The sequence below is a fragment of the Pan troglodytes genome, chromosome 2 (genome assembly GCF_028858775.2).
Source record: "Pan troglodytes isolate AG18354 chromosome 2, NHGRI_mPanTro3-v2.0_pri, whole genome shotgun sequence".
NCBI lineage: Eukaryota > Metazoa > Chordata > Mammalia > Primates > Hominidae > Pan > Pan troglodytes.
In genome coordinates this window covers 109,687,199-109,705,471 of record NC_086015.1, presented here as the reverse complement: position 1 = coordinate 109,705,471, position 18,273 = coordinate 109,687,199, and the positions used below count along the sequence as shown (strand labels likewise).

General features: G+C 35.0%; 1 long non-coding RNA gene across 5 annotated transcripts in view; it reads left to right on the top strand.

The window, feature by feature from the left end:
• The window catches only part of LOC104005668 (uncharacterized), a 49,802-nt gene extending 32,376 nt beyond the window's left edge, over nt 1–17,426 (top strand). For 4 of the 5 annotated variants that reach the window (XR_008547044.2, XR_008547045.2, XR_008547046.2 and 1 more), the window contains 3 exons: nt 9,615–9,853; nt 10,780–10,892; nt 17,193–17,426. This is a non-coding gene — a long non-coding RNA (uncharacterized LOC104005668). The remainder of the gene's footprint in view (nt 1–9,614; nt 9,854–10,779; nt 10,893–17,192) is intronic. The other variant, XR_001713491.4, reaches the window with a different exon arrangement.
• Nucleotides 17,427–18,273: the final 847 nt, after the last annotated feature.

The window sequence follows — 18,273 nt, the reverse complement described above, 5'->3', positions numbered from 1 at the left end:
CTTTGCTTTCATGAATGAGATTAGTACCTTCACAAAAGAGACTCCAGAGAGCTGTCTAGCCCCTTCACCCTGTGAAGATGCAGCAAGAAGGAACCACCTATGAGGAATGTGCCCTTGCCAAACACTATGTCTGCCAGCAGCTTGATCCTGGACTTCCCAGCCTCTGGAACAGTGAGAAATAAATTTCTGTTGTTTATAAGCTACCCAGTCTATGGTGATTTGTTATAGCAGCCTGAGAAGACTAAGACAGCTATATACAAAAATAATAATTTGGCTAAAAGTAAAAGTTTCCAGAGAAGGATAAAATAATATCTGGTGCCAAGGTAAACTTTGAACTCCACTCATTTCTGTGGACTCAATCAAGAAAGAAGTTAAATGATGCTTTTAGTCAAAGACTCTGAGAGTTTACTATTTAAGAAATGGACTTTATTAACAAGAAACCTGTCATAAAAACACAGTAGGATGCAAGAAGAAATGAGCAAAGAAACTGATGAAGACGTTTATAAATTTAAACAAGCACTGACTGGCACTCGTACTACTTATACTGCCACTAACACTATTAATACTACTAATAATAACCATTTGGGAAGAGGTAATGATTAATAACCAGCTGAAACTAAAATCTTAAAAAATAAATATTAGGAAATATGGGAAGATAGAGCACTACACAGAATTTCAAATTAATTGTATCAACAGGAATACATCATATCATGTTGAATGAAAAAATGTTGAAGTAATGTGAAGTAATGTTGAATAAGGAAAGCAAGATGCAGAAGAATATGCCTGGTATTATACCATGCCTTTTTATTTTAAAATACAAAAACTATACAAAATATTGCTTCAAATGTGTACATACATGATACAATTATTTTTAATGGTTGGGAAGGTACATGCCAACCTTAGGGCACTCGGTTTGTTTGAAAAGGGTATGAAAGAAATGAAAACAGGGAAGGGGTACAAAAGTGTCTTCAGTTGTTAGCAGTAGTATTTTATGTCCTAAAAAATTAAAATAATTAAAATGTTTAAAACAAACATTGCAAAATGCTAACAATTTTTAAATATTTTTCTCTATTATGCTATATTGTATAATATCTTGTGTATTTGAAAGAATTATTTCTTAAAAATAAAGAAAAATACATTGAGCATCAATAAATAAGATGAATTGGAAGTGCTCCAAGAAGTAAAATCAGAAGACAGTTACAATTCTATTGCAGTAATCCATGCAAGATGATCTATGACATGTCCCCAAAAAGGGAAAACAAATGAGACTTTTCAAATGTAGAATCAGTATGACTTGATAATTTTGTATGAGTGGTAGACAAGAAGGTCAAATAAAGAATGACTCTGAGTTTGTAATCCTGGGAAATTAAGTGAATGTTAGTGCTTTCAACTTACTGAGAAACAAAAAGCTGTAAAGTCTTGATGGAATTGTCCAAAAAGTATCTGGAAATATGAATCTGGGCTGTAGACAGGTTGGAGTCAAATGAATGAATGGATGGATGGATAAATGAATGGATGGATGGACTTGATAAATACTTGTATACCTATTCATCCATTCTTCCTTTATTCTTTCCAGTCTTCTTTCTTTAGTTTCTAATAAATCAAATGGCATAACTTGTTGCCTTTAAAATTGTATTTGCTTCGTTTTATATTACTTTAAATTATTTAATGTGTTTTATTTTTCTTTTGAATTTAATTCGTTTCCTTACACACTCTGCTTGCATTTCTTCCTGAAGCTTTTAAAACATAAACAAGGAATCATGAAAGGAGCTATAGATGATTATAAAGAGCAGAAATATGGACCTTATAATCAGAAAAGAAACCTATGCCCACAAATAACTGAACATTTCATAATTTAACTCAATCAACTTTCCTTCAAGCTAGAATTTTCATTTGAAGTTATTACTTTTCCCTCTCTGCTGTCTCCAATTATAGCAAACTTTCACCAGTTGGTAATTCAAAGAAATTTTCTCTAACAAGGGAAGTTTGCTTACCATATGAGCGTTCTCCAGATTATAGTCTGCTGATAGAAGTTGATATAAACTGTTGGAGAGTAGATCGCCTTTGAAATAGTTAATTTGAAAATTCATTAGAAATAATTTTGAAATGCTCACACTATAGCTTTAAAGATCTTTAAAAATCAAAACTCTACTTTTCTTTGCATGTAATTTTATTAATTTGCCTCCTCTTTAGAATGGCATTTCTCTAATCTTTGACTATTTGATGTCCTTGAACCCAAGTCTTTGAGTACTTTTAATTCCTCTTTGATGTCTTTTCCAGTTCCTCAGGAAGAACTCCACCAAAGTTTTCCACATGCTGAATAGTGAACAGTAAATAACCACACACTTCTGGAAATGAACTTGATACTTGTCATCACTAACTGTCTCTATTAGTTCTTAGAGTAGGAATTGTGGTTAGTAAAATTCCTCTGTAGCAACAGTGGGATGTTTAAAAGATGCTAGTCACAGAACTACAAACTTTCTGAGCTAGAAATATAGTTAAGATTTTTACTTTATAGCAATACAGTTTTTTTCAAATAAAGAAAGAAGTCTATAGAATCAAATATATTTTTTTCTGAAAGGAATTGATGAAGAGACATTAATGGAGAAATGACCAACAATAATATATTAGGATAAAAAGTCATTCTACCTAGAACTTAGGCAAAGCTACTGAACACAAACATGTGAATTGTTTCTCATTGCAATCTTTCATTCATTCAAAGCAATGACAGAGTACTAACCTCATGTTAGGACCTATACCAGACCCAATACTTTGATGGCAGAAAACTCGTCCCAGCAAAGCTGCAACAGATGGCAAAATATGTCGACTAGACCCATCTTTTCTGCTTCCTCAAGTTTCATTTATTCAAACAATGTCTTGCAGGATTATAGTTAAATTACACTTGTGAAAAATTATCTCATTCTTTTCATTGAATAATGTATTATTATTAGAAATTCCTCACCATCAGTCAGCCAGAAGCAATTGCCCCTCCCCATTGCGGTGGGCGGGGGGGCGGGTGGAGGGTGTCCCAGAAATGTAGAGATCATTGCTGTTTCAGTCCACTTTACACTGACTTCCAGGATGTGTCCCAATAGCTCCTCTATACCAACCTCTATTGCTTCTTTTATTTAGGCTACCAGGGAGTTTCAAGGAGGATGATGGAGAACGGTAGTGGAGACCTTGAACATTTAAGTCAAAGGCAGCATTCATTCCTATTCTAGTGTCACAGTGTCATATTTCTCTTGAGGGCCCAGTAGTAGCATTAAGGGTTTAGGCCTTCCCTTGTTCCAGCATTAGCTTTCAAGTCTCACTATATTACCACCACAACACATTCCACTATCAAATCTCAAGTGGATTATTCTTTAAGTATTCAAATATGTTAGATTTGTCTCAGAATATTTATCATAATTTATAACTAAATATTCCCATATCTATTTAATTAATGTCTTTCTGTTCATAAACTATAAGCTCCATGAGTTGAGGGAGCATGTCTGTTTTCTCACCACTATATTTTCAGAGCTATCTAATAGCTGGAAGAAAATACATTCTATTTAGAATCTGTAGAATAAACTATGATGATTGAAATATTGCAGGCTATTAAGTAGATGGAAAGCTTAACAAAGATGTAATATCATATTTATCTTTCAGCCTCTTACTGTCTCTAGCCTAGCATCTTGCATAAAATAGGCACTCAATATATTTTAAATTGAAACAAAGAGAAAAAAAGCCATGATTAAGCCAGCTACTTGAGAATTTTTTCAGGATTTCCTCTGTGTGACAGGGTTATGGTCACCAGAAGCTCTGGAATCACATCATGGTTTAAAGGCAAAGAAAAAGCTTTCCTTAGTGTTCATATAAAATGCCAGATAATCACTCCAATTTGTGTAACTTGGGTCGTATGACTTTCTCTGAACCAAATTCTGTGGTCAGCAGGATGAAGTATTGGGATTGGTTGGTTAAATCCCCACTATGATTGGTAACACAAAGAAAATCAAATGGAGTGAGAAATAGTTGATTCCTATGGAAGCTGGGTTGTTGTTACCCAAAGAAAACACAATGTGAAATATTCACCATCACTGCCATCATCAACAACAACCAGCATTCACTGCAGTGTGTATGGGTATACAGTAAGTTGAAAAGCTGGGATTGTGGTGAGAAGGTGAAACATTTCTATTAACTATTTGTAATCTGAAAGGCTATACTTAATTAGCAAGCAAATTACTTCTAAATTTACTAAGGAGACAATATTTTTTATGCAAAATTAGTCTCAGGCAAACTTCACTGTTAATGTTTAAAACAAAAACTAAGCATAACTGCTGTTCGGGCTGAAGGTTGTGACTCTTTTATTATGAGTAGTGATAAGAAACTTGCTTCTGCTTTGACTTCAAAACATTTTTTTTTTTTACTCGAGAGTCTTAAGAAATATTGTTTCCCTAAAAACATTCCCTAAAAACTTAAACAAAACTATTGTGGATTTTTAAAAGCCACTTTAAATAAAAGTGCTGACTTTTTTCTTTTCTAAATAGAAACCTTATGTTATGCATGGTGATGAATGTAGGTTTACAGTAATTCCTTTTAGTAGGACTACCCAGGGAATCAGATAAAAAAAAAAAAAAAAGGTTACTCTTTTGCAAAAACTAAATAGAAGACCAAGCATCAAAGTTTGGAATTATGTTTGAAATGATTTTTAAATGGATTGAATATTGGTTTAATTAAGGTTCTCCCTCTGTGAACATGAAGTTCCTCATATTGTTCCTATTTGCTTCACCTCTTCACCTAAAGAAAATTTAGCTTTTTCATCCTAAGACATAGAGATTTGCTAATCTTTCCAATTGCTGTTGTACTTCTCACTGCACATAAAAGCTTTTGCTGCAAAGTGAAATATACTTTCTTCTCTGTTTTAATTCATTCAATTCCCTTCTCAAAACTTTATTATTTGTGGCTGGGTGCAGTGGCTCATGCCTGTAATCCCAGCACTTTGGGAGGCTGAGGTGGGTGGATCACGAGGTCAAGAGTTCAAGACCAGCCTGGCCAGCATGGTGAAATCCCATCTCCACTAAAAATACAAAAATTAGCTGGGCATGGTAGTGCGTACCTGTAGTCCCAGCTACTCAGGAGGCTGAGGCAGGAGAATCACTTGAACCCGGGAGGTGGAGGTTGCAGTGAGCCGAGATCGTGCCATTGCACTCCAGCCTGGGCAACAGAGTGAGACTCCATCTCAAAAAAAAAAAAAAAAAAAAAAAAAAAAAAAAGGAAAAAAGAAAACAAACAAAAAACTTTATTTATTTGTTTACCTAACTTATCCATAGCTCCTTTGGATGGCTGTTACATTGCACTTTTTCAATTTTTAGTTTTAGAACTGCCATTCTACCTAATATTTATCCCCAATTTGCCCATAACACTGGCCACTCTGGACATTCCATTATGCCTCAGTTTCTGGAGAGATGTGTCTCCAGGTGACCTGAATATGTTCCTTTTCTCTTCTGCTGATTACTGACAACTGACAACCTTCCCCAGAAAAAACTCGGTGTCTGTCTTCCTCTTTTCATTTCCTTTCAAATTCCACCTGGCATCAAATTCACATCTAATCACTTTTAGCTCAGTGTCTTCTTTCTACACACTAATTAATTCTCTTCTTGACCCAGAGTTAACATTGTTCAAAGAATGTCTCCAAGTGGTTAGGCTATGGTGTCAAATTCTGATATAAAAAGAAATGTATTTATAGAATATTTTTATTCTAAGACTTTGTCATTTCTACTGGATTTCTGAAGCAAACAACTAGAGAATGATTTTTTGACTACAGCCCCAGTTATACTGATGAACTACTAATTAGTTGAGTGATTTTGGACATGTTCTCTCTCTTTCATTATAAAATGAAAGTAGTAAATCAACTAATCTATAAGTTCTCTTGAAGTCCCAAAAGTCAAGGTATTAGGGTAATTAACACTAAGTATCATAGCAAATAACCTCAAGATTTTAGCTTTACGAAATAAAAGTTTATTTCTTGCTCACATCCCAGCACAGTCCAAGTCAGGTAGCTTTCCTGGTTGAAGCTATTCTAAGCAAAAACCCGGGAATCCAGGATCCAGGATTATTTACCTGATTTGTTGGTAAAGTTAGTTCATGTTTCTTCTGCCTGAATGTGTAATATTTCATAGCTCGTTATCATCTCTACCAGTCAGTGAGAGGCAATATTTTCAGTGGTTTTAATTAAGACATTAAGACAATAACATAGCAATTATTGCCTGAAATAAGATTTGGGTCTTATATCTGTACAGACGAAAATTTTCAATGCATAACCAGTAAGCATTGTTAAAAGCACCCAATAGTGAACCATTGCAAGTTCATATTTCCAAGATAATTATATCTAAAAGCCAAAACTCTCCATATTAAATTGTATGAGGTTCATCCAATAACTCAACGCTCTGTGCTGTTTCCTCATTTATTAAATATTCAGGTTATTTCTTTGGTCTCTTTATCTAAAATTGTTGCTTCATATTATTTAGGAAGGGATCCTGATATTTTATAAGTATCTCCCTAATTATAGCAAAAGATGTTTTCCTCCTAAAAATAAATATATACCTGTATAACAGGTTGAACAGTGTCCTCCCAAAACTTATGTCCATCCAGAATCTCAGAAAGTGACCTTATTTGGTAATAGGGTCTTTACAGATGTAATTAAATCAAGATAAGGTCATATTAGATTAGGATGGAACTTAAATCCAGTGAATGGTATTCTTATATGAGGAGAAGACACACAGATAAACAGAGAGGAGTCCATGTGAAGATGAAGGCAGAGATTGGAGTGATGCAGCTGCAAGCTAATGAACCCCAATAATTGTCAGGAGCCACCAAAAGCTAAGAATAGGGAGGGAAAATTTTTCTCTGGGTATTCAGAGAGACCATGGCACTGCCGACACCTTGACTTCAGATTTCTAGTCTCCAGAACAATGAGAGAATAAATTTCTGTGTAAGTCACCAGTTTGTGGCACTTTTTATGGAAGTCTTAGAAAATGAATACAATCACTTTTAATCATGTTTTAACTGTTATTATTACTTGTTCAACTTGACCATACTCACTAGAACTGTAAGTTTTCCAAGTAACACCTTGTTCTGTAATGTATCCTTGGTACATGACCCAGAATCTGGCAAACAGCAGACAATTACTACTCATTGAATTAAACAAATGAATAAATAATTCATACTATTCTGGTCCCATTATGCTGTGGATAACTAAAGTTTTTCAATAAAACAAGGAAAAGACCTATTAAGATCCTCAATCAGCAGTTGTCAGACTAAGTTTTGCAGTCTTCTTTATACATAAGATATGAATAAGAGTTTTTTGACCATCATAGTTTTTAAAATACAGATGCTTGTATTGCTCTTTTAGTGTACTCCTCTCTTGCTATGTCAGCAGCGGGTTTAGTGCATGTGGAAATTCTACAGAAGACTATGAGAAGGCATCTTGGAAGTGAGATTTCAGGAACAACATGGACAGTGGCAGCAAGAAGCAACCCATGCCCATGTTTATTCTGAGTTTTTCAAAGTCTTGCTTTGTCTCTGATGGCGAAGCTTAGTCCATCGCACCATTTGTTTCAACCCAGTACAAACTGCCATGTAATTCTGAAGAAGAAATTAGCCAGTTTGAAGGTTCTATAACTGCATCATTACTACTGCAGCTACAGAAAACACTCTTAAATAAAGTCCTGCTGCTATATAGTATGAGACTAGTAAAGAGTGAGGTTCATGTCCAGGCTGAAGTGCAGGTGCGATCTCGGCTCACTGCAACCTCTGCCTCTCGAGTTCAAACAATTCTCGTGCCTCAGCCTCCCGAGTAGCTGGAATTACAGGCGAGTGCCAGCATGCCCAGCTAATTTTTTTGTATTTTAAGTACAGACGGGGTTTTGCCATGTTGCCCAGGCTAGTCTCGAGCTCCTCAGCTCAGGCAATCTGCCTGCCTTGGGCTCCCAAAATGCTAGGATTGCAGGCATGTAGCCTCCTCAAGTAAGAGACCTTTATCAGACAGGTAGTTAAAAAAATAGCAATTCCAAGCATAAATTAGTAGTCTACATCACACTTTCTTGTATGTAGCAAAGATTTGTAGAAACAATTATAATTAATTATAATTTACCACATTGTGTTTTTTGTATTGCTATTATACAAAATCTTGAATAATACTTGAATGCAATTTTCAGTCTTCTCTCAAGATTTCTCAAAAGGCCAATTAACTGTCAGCATTCTGTGACCTTGAGAGCTAAGAGTTTATCTCGTCTGAGAATGTGAAATATATTTTCTACGTGTTACTAATGCTGTGCAGTGATCTTGGTTGTGCCTCTTCTTTCATTAAATGAAAATTTACAATCACATTAGGAAGGTTAAATTGAAGTCACATCATAATCATCAACAAATGAAGAATATGATAGAATTAGTCTCACAAGACGTGAAAAACTTAACTTTCAAAAATTTAATGTATGCTGATCAAGGCAGTTTTTCTAATTCTAATAACCAAAGACATAGAAAGAAACTCCTCCTCCCATAAAGGAAGACTGTGCCTGTTTTAAAAACATGGAGTTGAACTCAGGGCAACTACAGTATCCAAAGATACTTGTTAACTTTAAAAAGGCACTGAAAATAAATCCACTTTAAGTTATGACCAAAATTATATAGTAAATAGTTAAAAGGAGGATGAGGCAGTGCCTAAATGAAACATTATTGTACAAAGAAATTAAAAACTATGAGGTTCAATTTTATTTCATAAACTATTCCATAAAATTTTGCTTGTAACATAAAATGTGTAGTATTTCTTAGAGTGGAAACTGTACTGTAAGATATTGATTTTTCCCTTCCTGAAAAAGGAAATTTTGGGGGAAGGGGGTTAGTTTTTCTTAATTCCTTGCTATTCATGCTACAAGATTCATACAGTACATTTATATTATTATTATTTTTTTAAATTCCTGTTTTATTAAGATTGTTACTGAGACACCAGGGGTTTTGCTCACCACACAGAAAGCCAATCACTGAGACAATGAGTATTTCCAGGGAAGGAGGCTTTATGTGGATACTACAGTCAAGGAGAATGGAAGATTACTCTCAAATCCATCTCTTCAAGTGACTAAACTTAAGGGTTTATAGAGCATGGAAGAAATGTAATTACATGTGGAAAAACAGAAATTAGGGAAGTGTACAAAAGAGCAGTTAGTCAATGGGTAGCAGGTGGTCTGTTAGGCAATCATGATGAATGGGGGGTCTTGCATCTTATTGGCCAGATGCAGTCATCTGGTAAGTTTCAGTTCCTTGATACTGTCAGGAAACCTGATGGTTGGTTTCCTGAGAAAGGAACTTAGATAAGACACATGTAATTTTTTCAAGCTCTAAGACAAGGAAGGTAAATTTCTAGTTCCATTCAAGGAAAATCATAAATATAAGTTCTATGGGGAAATCAGGCCAATTTCAAGGTGAACTGTCAAATAAAAATTGTATATAATTAAAGTGTACAACATGATGAATGCACAGCCAGTGAAGGAAATAGCAATAATATGTGATGGTTAATTTCAGGTGTCCACAGTGCCCAGATGTGTGGTCAAACATTATCCTGGATGTTTCTGTGTTTTTAGGTGAGATTAATATTTACTCAGTGAACTTTGAATAAAGCATTGGGTGCTTCATTAGGTGGATGAGTCTCATCCAATCAGTTGAAGGTGACTGAATAGAACCATAGATCGACCTCACATAAATGAGAGGGAATTCTGCAACAGATCATCTTTGCCTTTGAACTGCAGCGTGGACTCCCCTCTGTGTCTCCTGCCTGCCAGCCCACCCTGCAGAGTTTGCATTTGCCAGCCTCCACAATCAGGTGAGCCAATTCTTTAAAACAAATCCGTTTCTATAGACACACATTCTATTGGTTCTGTTTATTTGCAGAACTCTGATTACTGCACAGTATAGATAAATAATTGAATAACTTAGGTAAAATATTATAGGTGCTATCATAGGAGTTTATTCAACAAACTGCTGAATATACTACATAAACAGAAAGAGAAAGAAAAGTCTTATGTTCCACTCAATAGATAACAAAAAAATGACTAAATTCAATAATTCAGAATAAAAATTCTGAGCAACTAAGAATAGAAGAAAATGGTATCCACAAAAAAACCTACTGTTAAGACTACATTTAATGGTGAAATATTGAACTCATTAACACTGAGAATATTTTCTCTGACAACTCATTGTCCATATTGCTGTAGAGGTTCAATCCAATGCAATGAGGCAGAAAAATATGTATAAGCCGTAAATGTAGGAAAGTGTCAAAATTATATCTCTCTTGGAGAACATGATGATCTACATATATAAAAGAATCTACCAAGAAACTACATAAGTAATGAGTAGTATTTAAACATCACAGAATAAAATATCAAAATATAAAAATCAATAGTATTATTATAAGCTATTAATAAACTACAGATTTTAAAAAGATGCATGTATTATATTATAGCATCAAACAACATTCCTAGAAGTAAATTTAACTAATTATGTATAAGACCTTTATACTGAACATTACAAAACCTTTCTGAGCCAATTTTAGATAACCAAAATAAATGGAGAGAGGTATCATGTTCATAGAGAAGTAGCAAGTCTGAAGAATCAATATTATTATGATGTTAGTTTTTCCTTGATTTATTGAGGATAATGTGGGTAATGTAACTGGCTCAAAGTCACTTAGCTATAAGTGGTAGAACCTTTGTTCAATCCCAAAATTCTTCCTTTTTCCCTTTACACAAGGTAATTTATCCTGTGCATTAGCAAGAGGAAGTCTAGAGCCATGGAAACCAAGTCAGGAAACTTCTCTCTTATTATTAGGTCAACAGCAAATCTAGTTGAGACTGCAAATCGAGGTAAATTAATCCCTTGTGTTTTAGTTAAGAGGAAAAAACTCTCAGCAAAAGTGAATCTAGATTGCATCTTTCTTGAGAAATGGAAAATAAATCCATATAGATATATTTACTTTGAGGAATCACCAGAAGGCAGCTTCCTCTTTTGTTTTGTTCATTTTAGTACAGCAGTTGGCAAACTTCAGTGTGTATCAGCATCACCTGGAGGGCTGTGGTTAAACACCCATTGTTGGGCCCACCCTCAGAATTCCTGATTCCAGAAATCTGGGTTAGGGACCAGAGGCTTTGCATTTCTAACAATTTGCCTGGTAATGATAATGTTGCTGGTTCTACCACCACTCTTTGACACTGTCTTAAAATTGATAAAGCGAAAGCTCTTTAATTGTTCAAATGTAAATGCAGTAAGGCTTGGCTGATCTAATATTAATCTTTAACTAAAATCTCTATTCACTTTGCTTAGTATGTCAGGTTTTATTCATTAATCAAAAAGTCCTACTGCAAACCAAATAGAATAGAGCTTGAGTTACATCACAGCAGAGTTTAAGTTATCCATCTGGTGGTTTACTAGCCTCAAGGCTAGCACATACAACATTTATTTATTTTGGTCTTTCAGATTATATAATCATTAATTCAGTGAATGCGTGTTTTTCTTTTTATTATCTTAATTTAATTAATTAACTAATTTGTTTTTTACAGATAGGGTTTTTGTCACTCGGGCTAGAGCGCAGTGGTGGGATCATGGCTCACTGTAGCCTTAACCTCCTGGGTTCCAGCCATACTCTTCTCTTACCCTCCTGAGTAGCTAGGTGACAGGCACTTGCTACCATGCCTGGCTATTTTTCCGAGAAGGGGTTGTGCTATGTGGCCCAGGTTGGTCTCAAACTCCTGGCCTCAAGCAACCTTCCTGTGTCAGCCTTCCAAAGTGCTGAGGTTATCGATGTGAGCCACCACACCTGGCCTTTTTCTTATCTTTAAGACAGCATTTTATATAAGATGCCACATTGTTGCATCATATCTGATCAAATTTAAGGAATAGAAGACAGAAACTTTATACAGATAATGTTGGTGTTTGTTTATTTTAGTATGTGATGAAGCTCACTTTAAGAGCTTACCCTGAGTAGCTGGGCGTGGTGGCTCACGCCTGTAATCTCAGCACTTTAGGAGGCCGAGGTGGGCGGATCACGAGGTCAGGAGATTGAGACCATCCTGGCTAACACGGTGAAACCCCATCACTACTAAAAACACAAAAAATTAGCCAGGTGTGGTGGCACATGCCTGTAGTCCTGGCTACTGGGGGAGGCTGAGGCAGGAGAATGGCTTGAACCCAGGAGGCAGAGCTTGCAGTGAGCCGAAATGGCACCATTGCACTCCAGCCTGGGCAACAGAGCAAAACTCTGTCAAAAAACAAACAAACACAAACAAAACAAAACAAAACACCTTACCCTGAGTTGCTAATTTAGAGAAAGTGCTGTGAGCCAGGAAACCATTCATAGAAGAGAGTAAATGTTTTAAACCATTGGACATATCATAAAACAGTTACCAGTAAATGTCTTTTAATATGTCATTACTTTTATGGCATTTTGCTTACTGCATAATTCGGCACTCACCATATCGCACTTCACCACTTCATCTCTCCCCACAAGCAACCACAAAGTGTTCTCAGAAAATGCTGAATGGAAAAAATAAATGAGTTCAGATAACTAATTGCAATAATAATGAGAGCAGTGACAGTGTATGTCTTTACTACAGGCCAGGTGCTTTGTTCAATGTACCTCATAAGCAGTATCCCATTTATTTCACAAAACTCCTATAAAGCAGAGTTTCTCAACATCAGCACGATTGATACTTTAGGCTGAATAATTCTTTGTTGTGAGAACTGTCCTATGCATTGTAGGATGTCTAGCAGGATCCCTAACTTCTAGCCTCTAGATGTGAGTAGCCTCCTCCTGGTAGTAACAACCACCATTGGTCCTGGTTGAGAACCACTAATATAAAGTGTATAGTACTTCATAGATGTGGTATTGGAAATTTACTTTGTCCAAGCTTTTACAACTCATTATATCAGAGCAAGGATTCAAATGCAGGCCCTCAGATTTGTTCCTTCTTGGTATGTTTACTAATAATGGGAGCCATGAATTTATGTAGCCCAGAATAGGACAAACAGAGACAAATGGACAAATCATTTGAGAAAATACAGGTTTGGATCTTGTTTTTTGTTTTTTTTGTTTTTGTTTTTGTTTTTTTTTAAAGCTATGGACCAAATTCTAGTTCCTACTTAGAGCAACTTTGGGTGCAAAATTAAGCTGTGATTAATTCCTTATAAGTCAGTCTTTTAAAATGAGTTTTGCCATATTTAAGCTTTAAATTGTAGGGTCTATGTTTTGTCTCAGTTTTTATTACACAAATCATAGGTCCTTGAATATAACTTAGCATCTGTTCTATTGTTGTGAAAATGGAAACTTTTGGCTGTGACTCAAAACAGCTACTGTACAAAACAGGATTCTAATTGGCATGGCTGTCTGGGTACAATGTGTCTGGTCACCAACTAACTTGCACTAGATTTATGTTATGGATTTTTATTTGCTTTGTTGCTCTAAGTAGGAACTAGAATTTGGTCCATAGCTTTAAAAAAAACAAAAACACAAAAATAAAATCTGAGGTCCAAACCTATATTTTCTCAAATGATTTGTACAACAAATAATATATGCATAAACTTCAAGTGAAATTGGGATGTATTGTGTATTTTAGGTCACCCATATGCCTATAGATAGATGATTAGATAAATAGATAGACAGACAGATAGAAATCTGCTGTGTAAATTGTGGAGCCTGCATCACTTCTAAGAGTCAATCAGAAGCTCATGTTCTGGTTCTGAATGACAAGAGTTGGTGATTGCATCAACTCCTTTGGGAAAAAGGACTATTTACTAATAAGGCAGTTGATAGTAGACAGACATGGGTAATATAGAGTCATTGACTCTAGAACAGGTTGAAGAGATATGAGGTTATAAACTATCTACATTAAGGTAATTATAGGTAGGAGAAAGGAAAGACCCATATTTTATATTTAGACTACGATACAGAGGCTAATGATATGCTGTTTTAACACAACACACACACACAATCACATGTTTAACTTATTGCTGTAGATCCCATAAAATGGAACCCATAAACTTTGCTGGAATTGAGTAACTGCAATAAAATGTACTCATATATAGTGTATCTTTTATATGCTTAAGAAAATATTTTCAAAGGCTTAGGACCTACATGAACAAAACTATAAAATCTCATTGAAGGATATAAAACAAATTCCTCAACATATGGAAAGACAGATTAGGTTTCTAGATGGGAAATAATGTAATAAAAATTATTAATGTTTTAAAATTAACATACCAATTTTATATTATTCAATTATAATATGAATCCCAACTATGAATTTTCAGAATTAAAAAAATTATCTTAACTATTTGTATGCCAGTGTAGATTTTATAGACTGCCTACATACATATGATAAATAGTAAAAGTGGACAAAGCTATAGAAATATAAAATGCTGAGTATCTTATATAATTCTATAAAGTACTAATATCCAGACATTCTTTTAACAGCATGACATAGATAAATAAATCCTTAGAAGAAAGACAGAATCTAGAAATCAATTCGGTATTATAATAGCAGATTTTATACTTGACAAAGGTTGTCTTTCATTTCACTGAGAAAGGATGGATGGTTAACAAATAGCCCTGGCACGGTCAGCTATTTATTCATGTTTTGCATTATGTACCAAAAAAAAGCAGTTTCAGATGTATTAAAGTCTTATTTGTAAAAAGTAAAACTAACATTTTTTTGCAGAAATCTAGGAGATTATATGCACATCTAGGGGCAAGTGTGACCTTCTTAACTAAGACTGAAAACCCAGAAACTATAAGAGATAAGGCATATAAATCTGTAGCAAAAGATAACACAGACAAAATCAAAAGACATAAAATAGGCTTTGAAAAAAATACATGCAATGGAGAATACAGACAGAAGATTGTTTCTATAATACACATAGGACACTGAAAATTTGTCAAGATGAGAATAGAAGCTCGACAGAAAAAAAGGCTAAAGAAGCAATTCACAGAGACTAGATGCTCAAACTGACAGCTAGTCACATAAATGCACTTTAAAGTAACAAAGAGATATCACATTACACTGCTGAGGCTGACAACAGTTTAAAATGGTGATGACTTGACTGGAAAGTATAAAATCTAAAGTATTATAGACATTTCGGAATGCAATGTCCATTAAAATTAAAATGCATCTATTCTGTGACACAGAAAACCTTCTTCTTGTTAGTCCAAGCATAAAATAAAGCACAAATAAGTAGGAAAAAAAAGTACAGGATATGCATCTATCACAGTTTAATTCACTCTAGCCAAATAATGAATATGAAGCAAAAGGCCCTTCAATAGAGAAATGGTTAAAAAATATGGTAAACTTATATCACAAACTACTCTTCAGCCATTAAAAAATGAAGTAAAACTATATCAGTGAACAATTGATTTAGTGTGATTTTTATGATTTATTGTTTAGTGAGAACAGAAAGATATAGAATAGTGAGTATTAGGCAATCTCTTTTGGATAAAATAACAATGTAACAAAGAAGGAAATTTAGAAAAATGGAAACAAGGAGACATATGTTAAAGTAAAAAAATGTTTTTAAATACAATAAAAATGCATGTATGCTTCATTCACACTTACAATTTATATAGTATATAAAATCTGGATTAAAGTCAAAATGCATTGAAATTGTTTGGGATTACTCTAATTTGAAACTTAGGTTTTTTAAGGCTTTAAGCAGAAGCTGTTTTTTAACATTTCAAAAATATATGTATAACACATATTTTCTATAAAAAATAAAAATAAAAATTGCAGGTAAGAAAAAAAAATACCCCAGTCTTCCTGTTTGAGATTCTGTCAATTGGCTGTTTTCCTCCCATTCCCTAGAGCTCTGTTCACTGGCTTTCGTCTCCTTTCCTCAACACAGTTTAGTCACCACCTCCGAGGAACTGTGTCCCGCATTGGCATTCCTTTGGCAGCTTCCACTTCTCTGTCCCCTTGAGCAAAGTATGTACCAGACATAGCCCAGCCTTAAACTAGAACACTTGGAAAAAAAAAAAAAAAAAAAAAAAAAAAAAAAAAAAAAAAAAAAACAGCACCTGACCCTGGGGAATTCCAGAAATTCAAAAATTCAAAAACCTGGCCTTTAACAATATATCCTCAGTGAGTGCTCTACTCAATATTGCAAAAGACATGAAATCATTCACGACTTATATCTTTCCCAAAAGAAGCTTAAGATTTTATGGAGAAGCTAGACCTTATATGTATTAAAATGAAATAGTGGTATTTCTGTCCTTGAATCCATATAATAATTCTTGAATTAATTGTAGGTTGAAGAGTTCAGGAGAAAGTTTATTCAAAAGAGCCCATAAAGCCAGGTAGAGGGAAATCTGAAAATCTGAAAAGGAAGTGCACTGAGGACTGAGTGTCTCTCGTGTTTGTATCTTTTCTAGCGTTCAGGCCTGTCTCAGTCCTATATAATTCAATAGGAAAGAAGGGCCAAGTCTGAGCTAGTAAAGTAATAAAAATTGATGTTTGTGTTTAAAAGCCACGAATTGATACACAACTTAGGCTTCATGGCTAGAGGCATACTTTACCTTTAGCTAATTAAAAGGAGACTCCAGCTTATACAGGAAGCCAATATACTGCCTCCAAATAGCCGGTTCTTGATCTGGATATGTTTCTAAAATAATCAACGCATTTAGGTCTTTCTCACAAAAAATATTTTCCCCACTACTTTGGGCAGGAGACAGGCATGGGGTGGGGGAAGGAGGATGAAACAGAAGCTGAAGTTCCTTCCAGATGCCCAGGTCAATCCATGGATGGTAGAGAGGCCTAATGAGGGCAGGGGCCTTGGAGACCCATCTGGGAAGTATAAGCCACACTTGCAAAGAGACGTTATTTGATGTGCAACTGACAGGGTAAAAAAGCTTAAAGGAACAAGAGTAAGTGCACAGACACTTGCAGTGCTCAGACAAACCTTGCAGTGCTCTGGGCTTCTGTCCTGGCCCCTGAGTAACATTAATTAATTGTCACTGTCTATGACACTATAGTAACTTTGGAGTGGAGGAGATTGCTTCTAAAAGCATAGTCTACTGCTAAATTGTTTTTTAAGTCAAAGAGATATAAATAAGCTTGTTTGTTGTTTTGTTGTTTGCTTGCTTGCTTGTTTATTCTTTGTCTTTCTACTGTTACTCTTCCAAGGTTTTTCTCAGGGGAAGCCGAGCTCCAGACTATTCATTTGTCCTGAGGCAGCCACCGGAAACACAATCATTTTGTATTTCTACGATGTTTTGACCTTTTATCCAAGTCAGCCCTATAGAATGGGCCAGGAGGTTGCTGCCACTGAATAAGCCACTGTGATTTTTAGCGTCAAGAATTTTGCTGTTAACTATGGCAGAAAAATAGACAGAGGACAATAAAAATAACTAACATAGACTAATTGCAAAGAATCTTAATATGTTCTTACAGTCATCATTCTTTTATTACAGTTCCTGACTTCCTCATATAATGATAATTGAAAATCCCCTTGAACTTGGAGTCTTTGCTTAGTTCCTGAATCCGAAGTACAACACACTCCTCTCATCTTCCTAATCCTCATCCCACCCCAACCACTAGGCTAAATGGATGTGTAGTTCCTTTCCTTCACATAGGCTCTGTTTCCTAGTAAGTAGGTTCAAGTCCAATCTCAGCACAACAGATATAGAAAGCATCATTTCCTTTTCCTTCCAGGTCACCCCTGTGCCACCCACAGTCAATTTGCCATAAATAAGATATTGGCATTTCTGTAGACTTCCAGTCAATGTTTCACCTGTCACCATACTTCTAAATAGAGTTTTGTGTTTATAGTTGATAATAAATACTTTTATTTTAATCAATAAAGGAAGGTTAAATGCTATATAGGGTGTACTCAAGAGGAAGTGACACAGTATTACAGAATTGAAAACCTTGGAAGACCAGATCAATGAGCATGAAATAATTAAAAACAGTAAACTTATTCATTCTTTTATTTATTCATCTAGTTTGAGACTATAAATTGTACAGTATATAATTACAGTTCTGAAAATATCTAAGAAAAAGTACTATAGGTATTGAAAAGAAACCAGTATGAGTAACAGCTCAGATAATAAGAGACATAAGGCATTTCATAGGCGCTGACAGGTTAGTACTAAATCAGGAGATATTTTGTTAATGATACATGCCAAGCAGTCAACTAAAATGTGGACGGGTCAGAAAAGAATTAATCCTAAGAAATTTGGAGATTAGCATCTCAGATTTCTCCTTG